The sequence below is a fragment of the Sorex araneus genome, chromosome 7, assembly GCF_027595985.1.
Source record: "Sorex araneus isolate mSorAra2 chromosome 7, mSorAra2.pri, whole genome shotgun sequence".
NCBI lineage: Eukaryota > Metazoa > Chordata > Mammalia > Eulipotyphla > Soricidae > Sorex > Sorex araneus.
Window position 1 is genome coordinate 4,170,545 of NC_073308.1, and position 11,841 is coordinate 4,182,385.

The window sequence follows — 11,841 nt, forward strand, 5'->3', positions numbered from 1 at the left end:
GTGCATTTTACCCTGAGTCTGTGTGTGCGTGCTGCATGTGTGTATGTGCTTGTTTTTTAAAATATTTTTTATTTTAGTTTTGATTTCAGGGCCACACCCAGTGGTTTTACTCCTGGTTCTGATTTCAGGAATTGTTCTTGGCAGGCAGGGGGACCATATGGGGTACCAGGAATGGAACCCCAGGCTACAGTGTGCAAGTAACTGTACCTTGCTCTGTGCTATTACTCCAGCCCTTTATTACCTTTATTATTTTTTAATGAAGGTTGGTTTGCCTTTGGCCACACCAACTAGTGATGGGAATTAGAGAAACAGTCTGAACCCCACCCTCTCCCAGGACAACGGCAGGAACTTGCCAAAGTGGCTTTGGCTTCCTTATTTTATTTGGGTATTCAGGGTCTTGGGGCAGACCACCCCCCCTCCAGGGAGCTCAAGAAACCAGAAAGGGTGCGAGAGCCCAGGTCGGTCACAAACAGCAAAACCCCTGCCTCGATCTCCCATCTCTCTGTCCCGACCCCCGTTATTCAAAATTTGCTGCCATGGACCCCATCACCCCTCATGTCTGAGTGCTCCTCATTCCCCTCTCCCTGGAGAACAAAAAGCCCAGCCCAACTATTTGTCTCTTCCTTCACTGATGAAGGATAAAGGGGAGATTAAGATCAAGTACTCCCTGGGGCTGGAGTGATAGCACAGGGGATAGGGCGTTTGCCTTGCATGGGGCCCGACCCAGGTTCGATTCCCAGCATCCCATAGGGTCCCGATGCACTGCCAGAAGTGATTTCTGAGTGTATGAGCCAGGAGTAACCCCTGTACATCGCCAGGTGTGACCCAAAATGCAAAAATGCAAACAAATCAAAGAAAGAAAGAAAGAATGAAGGAAGGGAGGGAGAAAGAGAGGAAGGGAGGAAGGAAGAAATAAGCTTTGGGTTGGAAGATTCAGGAGGAAGTGTGGACCTTCAAGTCGCTCTTCCACCCACCCCACTGGAGGAACCACCGAACCTCTGAATAAATTTTTTGAAAATCCTTGGAGATCTTGGGATATTTCTGTGCTCCATCTCCATGTGCTAATTCTGCACATTCATTCCTAAACAAGCCCCCCCCGCTTCACCCCAAAACTCGGGGGTTACCAGACTGAAATTTCCGCCCATACCCCTCCACCGCGGTGAACAGGGCAAGCACAATGTTTAGAACATCTGAAATCTATGGGATTCCCCAAAACTCTGGCAGGGAGTAAGAGAGTGTTTGGGGGTCCTTCAAAATGTACAGAGTGGGGTGCCGGAGCTAGAATACAGCGGGGTGGGTGTTTGCTGTGCACGTGGTGGACCTGGGTTCTATCCCCAGCATCCCATATGGTCTCCTGAGCACCGCCAGGAGTAATTCCTGAGTGCAGAGCCAGGAGGAATCATGAGCAACGCTGGGTGTGACCCGGAAAAGCAAAAAAAAAAAAAAAAAAGTATGGGGGGGTGGGAAGAGGTGTGAGGATGACCGTGATGGGAAACCTTAAAAAGGGCCAAGAAAATGGGACAGGAATGTGGGCAGGCTCTTGCCTTGCCTCGGCCCACCTGGGTTCGATCCCCTGCACCATAGGAAGCCTCGAACCCCCACACCTTTAGCTCTACTCTAGCCACCCCCAGATAAAGCCAGAGCACTGGTGTGGCAGGGTGGGGGGCTGCAGAGGTGGTCGAGGATTAGGGGTCTTTCTCCTGAGAGCTGGAAAGTCCGGGGAGCTTCTGCAGGTTCTGGAGGGAGGTCAGGAGCAGGGGTGGACATTCCTGATAGAAACGCAGGGACAGGGACACGGACGGAAATGCTCCACAGCGCCGTCTTGTGGTGATGGAGAGGAAGTAGTGCGTCCCGGGTTTACAGGGAAGATTTCCAGCCCTGGGTTTGGCTTCAATGATTAAGGATCAAGTGCGCTCCCCTCGCGAATCCAAGCACCCCATATAGTTCCCTGAGCACCTACAGGAGAAATTAATGAAAGAATAGCCAGAAGCCACCCCAGAACATTGACGGGTGTGACCCCAACCAGAAACTTGTGTCACTTGTATCACTTGTCATCCTGTTGATCTTCGGTTTGCTCGAGCGGACGCCAGTAATGTCTCCATTCATCCCTGTGGTGTGCTACTGTAGCCCAACGGCATCTGCTCGCTCCAGGAACACGAAGAGCCTCAAACCATTCATTCAGAGTTTTGACGAAGTCTGACCATCTTGTAGGTGGGCGGCCATGTGGTCTTTTGATGTCCCGTGGAATCCAGTCAGTAACAGCTCAAAGGGCTCGATCACAGATATCGCAAGGGGGATTCAGAACTTTTCTTGCTCAGAGCGAAGAGAACAAATAATGTAAGAAAATAACCTTGCCTTGCTCGTTCCAGGCCATGTTCAATCCTCTGCACCCCTTGAGGTCCAGAGACAAAGCTGGGGCAACCCATTCGACCCCCAGAGGAGATTCAGCCATGTACCCCACAAAGACCTGAAGGCAGAATCGAACTCAGGTTACTCAAGTAAAAGACAAGCACCCACAGGCTCTCCTACCGCTGCACCTGTGGAAGCTGCTTGCTTGATCCTTAATTACTCCATACTTAACGCTGAAGCTAACTCAAGGGCGGAAAACTCTTAAGAGAAATGGGCCTGGGGAGGAAAGAAAACGCCCATATCGCCATCTCGTGGCTATTCCGCGAAACTACCGCGGCCCGACTTTTCCCACGCTTGAGATTTCCAGTCCTTTGCTTTGCTTCAATGTGAGGGACAAGGTCATTAAGGATCAAGCAAACAGTGCAGCCGCTGGGACGTGAGCAGAGCGGTGAGTGCTCTGGCTTGCAGTCACAGGTCCATGGTTCTTTCTTTGGCTCTCCACACAGCCCGACCATCACGCCGGAGTGATTCCTGAGTGCAGAGCCAGGAGAACCCCTGAGCGTTGCTGGGTTTGTGGCCCCCAAACCATGAACAAACAAAATAGAACCAAAACAGCCTCAGTCCGTTGGTGGCAGATTCCCTCACCCCAACGTGGTGGGTTCTGAGCTGTATCTTGCTGTATCCCTGTATCTTCTCTGTAGAAGAGGTTTGGGGCACCCTCAGAACGTGGGGTGATGGCACGTGGGGTTGACTATAACTGAAGACCTTTCCAAAGAGCTGGGTCACAGAGAGAGCAAGGTGGGTTCAGCACTTCTCTCGTTCAAAGTTAACAGAACAACAACAGAATAATCTCACCCTGCTCGTAGATGACCAGGTTCAATCCCATGTACTCTATGGTCTCCAGAACTCTGCGGGCCCACACCAAAGCATCCCCCCTCCAAAAAAATATATCCTCGGAGCCAGAGCTACAGTACAGCAGATAGGGCATTTGTCTTGCACATAGCCAACCCAGGTCCAATCCCCATTATTCCATATGGTCCCCCAAGCACCGCCAGGATTACTGGCTGCAGAGCCCGGAGTAACCACTGAACATCGCTGGGTGTGACCCAAAAAGGAAAAAAAAAAAGCAAAAAACAAACTCCTTGGCAGAAGTGATGTATTTAGAATTTCCAGGGAAGGAGACTGCCGGGTCTTAGGCTCATTATTCCTGTGTTAATTAAAATTCTCCTTCACTCACCCCCAGTCCCTCTGATGGCTGTTACCTTCACCCCAGACATCTGGAGATGCCGGAGTTGAACCTGGCCTCTGCCACCCTCCTCCACGGAGAACAGAAGACATGGGACTTCTCATGTGTAAAGGAACCCCAAAACTCTCCCAGGATGGAAGATGGCACCCTCAGCAATGTGGGGTGCTGTGGTGTGGGGACGTGGGGTCTGGAGACCTTTAGAACTGAGTTGGTTGGAGACACCATACTGCGGGAAGGCACAGCCTCTCCTGTGTCACCCTGTTTGCTCTCGGGCAGCTGGCTCTGGGGCACTGTGCACTGGTGTCCCTCCACACAGAGAGTGAGAGGGGCGAGCCCCAGGCAGTATGGACCCCCAGACACAGTTCACCAGTTTATTCTCTGACCCGAGGCCCAGCAGGGCATGGTCAGGGCTGGAAGATGCTGGACTCTCACATCCCCTCCAGCCCCTGGTGGGTGTAAGCGAGTGGAATCCACCAGAAGCGGCCTCCTCTTGGCACACGGACCCCTCGAGAATAAAGGCAGGACCATTGGGATCTGGGGACACCCCCCAACCCTCACTCGACCCTACCTGGTCCACACCTCCTGATGATTCAGGGGAGGGGGTTGGACGCAGGGGTGAGGCAGTGTCTGGAGTTGGGCTGAGGGGGGCACACAGCTACGCCAGGGGGGCCCAGTTCCTTCTGGAGTCAGACTTTGACTCCTACACTCAGGGACTCCACATCCGCTGTGCTCCCCCAAATGTCAGGGGAAGCCAATGAGCAGTCTTGCATTGAACAGGAGGAAATGTAGTAGTCAACAAGGAAGTCCGGGGTACCAGAGTTTTGGGGGGACAGGTCAAGAGGCAGGTTTGGGGGGGCCTGTATCAGCTCCAAGCTGGTAGTCCTTTGTATGGGGTGCAGGGGTCCTCAACTTCCAGATAAACTTCCGATGCACCCCCCAGGAGAGGAGGGGGGTGGTTTGGGGTCCCCAGGGGGCTAAGGAAGGAAGAAGATTCCTCTTGTATGACCGTGAGGCAGTTCCAGGAGAAGATAAATAGGGCGGCGGAGGCCTCAGCACCATTAGTACCCCCGTGGGAGCGTCCCGTCTGTCCCCCCTCCTGCGACCCCCAAAACTCAGCAACTGAAGCAGATGGGCCCAGCTGAAAGTGAACTTTGGGTCAGGCTGTCCGAAGCCTGCGGCCACCACGTCTAGCAGAGGTAGGACAGTTCCTGGCACTACTGAATTCCAGCAGACTTGGCCTGGCCCTTCCGGAACTGCTGGGGTGCGGGCGGGGCCGGATCAAAGCCCTGATTGACATGTGCAAGACCAGCGCGTCTGGGTAAGGGACAAATTGGGATCAAGGGGAGGTCAAAGTCAGGAGCAGGTTTACTTCCGGGCCTGGGCCTGAGGACTTAGCCTCTGAGCTCAGGTCTGGGGTCTCCTGGAGGGTGAACCAGGCTTGGGATTTAGGGTGTGGCCCGGTCAGGTGAGGCTGGAATCGGGATTGAGACCACAAACAGGACGGAGATGGGGGTGGGGTGATCAGGATCAAGCAGGGTGGGGGACCCCCGTTTCCTGCGATCAGGGACGAAGCAAGCCTAGAGCACTTAACGTGGGGTGGGCCTGGGTGTCCAGAACGTCCCCTGTATCCCTGTTGGTCCAGGTGGACCCTGGGAGGCAGAATGGGGGCGGAGTCAGGCTCAGAAGGGGCGGGGCTAGCAATGTCACTCTCGCCCCTTACCCCGCCTCCCGCCGGAAGTGATCAATGGGCCCCGCCCCACGCGCGAAAGTCCGGCAGGGAGCTCTCCTGAGTGGGGCCGTGGGAACCTGCCAGGCCTGGGGCTCAGCGCTGCACAGTCGGGACAGAGGCCACTTGAGTGACCCTGCGTGCAGGGCTGGGCTCCAGAGTCCTGTCTGCAGGTACCAGGATGGGGTCCGGGAAGGTGTGGGCGCTCGCCCTCCCGGGGGCCCCACTCACCGCATCGCCCTTGTCGCCTCCGCTCCCCTTGTGGCCGGGTGTGGCCCTGTCTCCCCGCACAGGAGTGGACACGAGGAAGGACCCGTCCCCCCACCCCGGGGGCTCCCCCAAGCTCCTCTCACCTTGTCCCCCTCCTCACCGGAAGGGCCGGCTGCAATTGCGGGCCCAGGAAGTCCCAGTGGCCCAGGGGTCTCGTCTTTGCTGATGCCCCCGGGGGGCCACTTTCACCTGGTCGGGGGAGGGGAGAGGGGTTAAGAAACCAGGGCGGAAGTGGACTTCTCTCCTGTGCGGCCAACAGGACCTTGACCTCCACTCTGACCAGGGAGTCCGATATTCCCGGTGGGACTCAGAGGTCCCCGCTCCCCTGGGGAGCACTGTAGGGAGGGAGAGGCTATGGGGAGTCTCCCTGTGAAGGACACCTGAGCTGGAGGGTCCCTCACACAGCAGGCAGAGAGACTGCCTCTATTCTTTTTCCTTTGCTTTGGAAACCACACCCATTGATGCTCAGGGCTGACTCCTGGTGGTGCTCAGGGGACTGAGTGGGAGGTTTTGATTCGAACCTGGGTCAGCCGGGTGCAAGGCAAGCGCCTTCCCTGCTGTCCCATCGCTCCAACCCTCTGCCTAGAGCCCCGTATGGCTTTCAGCTCACCCACAGAGAAGCCCAGTATGGAAGAAATAAAGAAAGGGAGAGATAAAGAAAGAAATAAAGATAGAAAGAAAGGAAGAAGAAAAAGAAAGGGAGAAAGAAATAAAGAAACATAGAAAGAAAGAAAGGAAGACGAAGAAAAAGAGAAAGAAAGGGAATAAAGACATATAGAAAGAAAGAAAGGAAGAGAAAAAAGAAAGGGGGAAAGAAATAAAGAAGTGTAGAAAGAAAGGAAGGAAGAAGAAGAAAAAAGAGAAAGAAAGGGAATAAAGAAATATAGATAGAAAGAAAGGAAGAAGAAAAAGAAAGGGAATAAATAAATATAGATAGATAAAAAGGTAGAAGAAAAAGAGAAAGAAAGGGAATAAAGAAATATAGATAGAAAGAAGAAAAAGAAAGACAGGGAGAAAGAAATAAAGATAGAAAGAGAAGAAAGAAAGAGAAAGAAAGAAGAATAGAAAGAAAGGAAGAAGAAAAAGAAAGGGAATGAAGAAATATAGATAGAAAGGAAGAAGAAGTAAAAGGGAAAGAAAGGGAGAAAGAAATAAAGATAGAGAAGAAAGAAAAAAGGGGGAAAATGAAATATAGATAGAAAGAAAGAAAAAAGAAAGAAAGGAAATAAAGAAAGACAGGAAGAAAGAAAGGGAAAAGAAGAAAAGGAGAAAGAAAGGGAGAAAGAAAAATAATAAATAAAGGAAGAAAAGAAAAAAGGGTAGTGGGTAATTCTGTAACATCACAGCAGGATACCTATGTGGACACCCTGAACTCTCTAACAGACATGGCTGGTCTGCCTTTAAAGGAACAGATAATGCGAGGCCTCCTTGAGAGGGTACAAAAATATTGTCATTGGTTTAAGCCAAAAATATAGAACAATTTAGATTTATGGACAAAAGTAGGGAGAGAATTGTGTTATGCTAAAAACATGGAGATTTAAATATCAATACCCAAAAATCCATGGCCTTCGTATATGCAAACAGTGAGGCAGAGGAAAGGGACATGAAAAAAGCAATCCCATTCACAATCGTGCCCCAGAAAGTCAAGTACCTCGGAATCAGCTTAACTAAGGAAGTAAAGGACCTCTACAAAGAAAACTATAAAACGCTACTCCATGAAATAAAAGAGGACACGAGGAAATGGAAACATATTCCCTGCTCATGGATAGAGAGAATCAACATTGTCAAAATGGCAATACTCCCCAAAGCATTATACAGATTCGATGCCATCCCTATAAAGATACCCATGAAATTCTTCAAAGAAATGGATCAAGCAATCCTGAAATTCATATGGAACAACAAACGCCCACAGATAGCTAAAACAATTCTTGGGAAAAAGATGATGGGAGGCATCACCCTCCCCAACCTCAAACTTTACTACAAAGCGGTAACAATTAAAACAGCATGGTACTGGAACAAAGGCAGAGCCACAGACCAATGGAACAGGGTGGAATATCCCTACACACAACCTCAAATGTATGATCATCTAATCTTTGAGAAGGGAGCAAGAAGTGTGAGGTGGAGCAAGGAAAGCCTCTTTAACAAATGGTGCTGGCACAACTAGACAACCACATACAAAAGAATGGGCTTAGATCTTGACCTGACACCATGCACAAAAGTCAGATCAAAATGGATTAAAGACCTCAACATCAGACCACAATCCATAAGGTACATTGAAGACAAAGTCGGCAAAACCTTCCCACGATATTGAAGCTAAGGGTCTCTTCAAAGATGACATGCAACTGATCAACCAAATAGAAACAGAGATAAACAAATGGGACTATATTAAATGAAGAAGCTTCTGCACTGCAAAAGATAGAGTGACCAGAATACAAAGACTATCTACAGAACGGGAAAGAAAATTTGCCCAATACCCATCTGATAAGGGGTTGATATCAAGGGTATATAAGGCACTGGTTGTACTCTACAAGAAGAAAACATCCAACCCCATCAGAAAAAGGGGCAGAGAAATGAACAGAAACTTTCCCAAAGAAGAGATACGGATGGCCAAAAGGCACATGAAAAACTGCTCTTTATCACTATCACTAATCATCAGAGAGATACAGATCAAAACAACTATGAGATACCACCTCACACCACAGAGAATGGCACACATCCAAAAGAACAAAAGCAACTGCTGTTGGAGTGGATGTGGGGACCCTTCTACACTGTTGGTGGGAATGCCGACTTCTTCAGCCCTTCTGGAAAACAATATGAAAAAATTCGAAATTGAGTCCCTATTTGACCCAGCAATACCACTTCTGGGAATATATCCCAGAGAAACAAGTCTAGTCAAAATGACATCTGCACTTATATATTCATCGCAGCACTGTTTTCAATAGCCAGAACCTGGAAAAAACCCGAGTACCGAAGAACACTGGTTAAAGAAACTCTGGTACATCTATACAATGGAATACTATGCAGCTGTTAGAAAAGATGAAGTCATAAATTTTGCATATAAGTGGATCAACATGGAAAGTATCATGCTAAGTGAAATGAGTCAGAAAGAGAGTCACAGACATAGAAAGATTGCGCTCATCTGTGGAATATAAAATAACAGTAGGAGACTAACACCCAAGAATAGTAGAAATAAGCACCAGGTGGTTGGCATGGCTTGGAAGCTGGTCTCACAGGCTGGGAGAAAAGGCAGTTCAGATAGAGAAGGGAACATCAAATAAACTGTGGTTGGAGGACCCGCTCAGGAGGGGAGATGCGTGCTGAAAATAGACCATAGGTTGAACACGATGGCCACTCCTACCCCTATTACAGACCACAACACCCAAAAGGAGAGAGAGAACAAAAGGAATGCCCTGCCACAGAGGTGGGGGGGATGGGATTGGGGGGTGGGAGGGATACTGGGTTCACTGGTGGTGGAGAATGGACACTGGTGAAGGGAGGGGTGCTCAAGCATTGTATGAGGGAAACACAAGTACGAAATTGTGTAAATCTGTTACTGTACCCTCATGGTGATTCACTAATTAAAAAATAAAAAAATTAAAATAAAAAGAATGACTGGAAAGCTATTTGTCTAAAAATAAGAAAAATAATGGAATTAGACACAAGTGATCTGTTGAATACAGTGTGAAAAAGTTTCAACAATTTTTCTGTTTTTTCACAATAAGATGACCTATTTTTATAATTTAATAAAATTATAACTTAAAATTTAAAAAAATGGAGATTTGATCCCAGCAAAGGAATGGAGCACATACAATTGTATTGCTGCTGCCCTGAAATTTTCACAGTTTGACTTTGAGTATGAGGAGACTTCTCTTTCGTCTTCTCATACGGCTCTCTGCACTGATTCATCAAATTTCAAAGCAACTTACAGAGAAACTCCTGTGTTAGAGGAGAAGAGTGGAGAAGAATCTTTGATTCAGCCTAAATTTGGTGCTAAGCCAACAGCATCTATATTATCTGGTGATTCATATCAAATTGATGATTCACCTGCCTGCCCGGTCTGAGTCTGACAGCTTCGAGTCAGACACAGAGAATTCAGTTTCAAAAGAGGTTGTAAGCGCCCAAGAGTTGAGAAAGTTAATAAAAAATTAGATAAATGAATAAGACAAATGAAGTACCTTGAGATGCACCACCCTTCTTAAAGAAGCATAATGCCTCCTGTACAGGGTACCACTGATCCTGACCCTTTGGCAGCTTCTTCCCCTCACTTACATAAGAATAGGGAAGAGGAATCTCTGTGTTGCCCTTCTAAGCTTAGTCCTGAGTTGCATTCTCTGATGCAAAAATCTGAAGCTCCTTTCTATAAGGCAAAATTGAGCCAACAGCCTGCTCAGTTTATGGCTTTTCCAGTCGTTTGTAATCCTGATGTGCAAAGAAAAAGACAGGCAGGGCAATGTGAGCCTGTTCCTTTTCAGTTTCTTTCCTCACTTAAGCAAGCTGTGACCACGTATGGTGTTACTTCTAATTCTCTGCTAGCCCTTCTTGAAAATTTTGCAGAAGCTAATACTGTAATTCAGCTTGATTGGCAAACTCTTGCAAAGGCAGTGCTAGAAAATTCTCAATATGTACAATTTAAATCTTGGTGGAAAGAAGAGGCTGGGAAATATGCTAGAATTCAAACACCAAAACATGTTGATATCACTGTGAACCAGATTTTAGGCACTGGCAAGTGGGCTTTAGCGGAAGAACAACTCCATTTGAAGGCAAACATTTTAGAAGCTGTTAATAAGAACTGTCTAAAGGCGTGGCGTTATCTTGAGACCTCTGCAAAATGTACTATGGTATTCACAAAAATCTTTCAGAAAGTAAATGAACAGATTTTATTGCCAGACTCCAGGACGCTCTTGAGAAGGCTATACCTGATGAAGGCCTTCGTGAAATGCTTATGCTAACGTTAGCGGTGGAAAACGCTACGGCAGATTGCCAAAAGGCAATCCAAACTGCTAAGTTAATGGGAAAAACTCTCTACATTATTTTATTAAAGTATGTAGGGAAGTGGGAACACCAACTCATCAGGCGCAAATAATAGAAAATAATAGCCACTGCTATTATCCTCTACGGCCCCCTGACCACCCCCAAGAGATCCCTGGGTCCCACAGGTAGTCCCTCAACAAAAATAAATAAAATAAAACATATTATTTCTGTAAAAAGCATTTTTGGGAACTTCATGTGTGACCTATTTTATTTTGTATCCATTTGGATAGATTATTTTTTCTCCACATATTGATAATGACTTTCATTTCTCTTCTTATCTCTTTTCAGTCTTGTTGGATATTTATTTTACTGGCCTTTCAAAAAACTTTAGCATTTTAATCATTTTCTCCATATTTTTTTGTTTTCAGAAAAATAATGCTCTTAAATTTTCTTATCTATATTTTTCTGCTTAAATAAGATGTACTGTTCATTCCCTTTTCTAGATCTTGCAGAGGACACTTAGATTACTGATTTTAGAATGATCTGTTTTTAAATAATATAAACATTTAATACTTTGAGTTTCTCTCTCCAATTTTATTTCAAAATATTTCTATAGAATATGTAGCTTTTTAAATAAAATTTCTCTATTTCACCCATGGAATAAAATCACCTTGCTTGATATTAAAAATTTTGATTTCTATTTTTGTGTGTAGTTATCAATGGATAGTTTCACTCTGTAAGGGTCTGTGTGTATGTATATATATCACTGTCACTGTCATCCCGTTGCTCATCAATTTGCTCAAGCGGGCACCAGCAATGTCTCCATTGTGAGACTTCTTGTTACTGTTAAATCATATAGGCCACGGGTAGCTTGCTAGCTCTGCGGTGCTGGCAAGATACTCTCGGTAACTTGCCGGGCTCTCCGAGAGGGATGAAGGAATTGAACCCAGGTCGGCTGCATGGAAGGCAAATACCCTACCCACTGTGCTATATTTATAAGTGATAAATACAAATGAAATTCTCCAATAAAATAAAACCAGGACCAGGTAGAGCATTCAAGTCTTAGAGCAATTGCAAAGCACCCATAGCACCTGTGTTCTGCGTTTGGTCCTCAGCAGCACAGGATGTAGCCTTGGTGACTCCCAATGCCAGGCCTGGCCACTGAGCTCCCTGACCCACAGGGGGCCTAAGGGGAACCCAGATATCTTAATAAAGATTCCCCTCCGGAGTGTCTTAAGAACGACCCCTATTGGCAGTGCTGCCAACGCCCCGGGGAGGA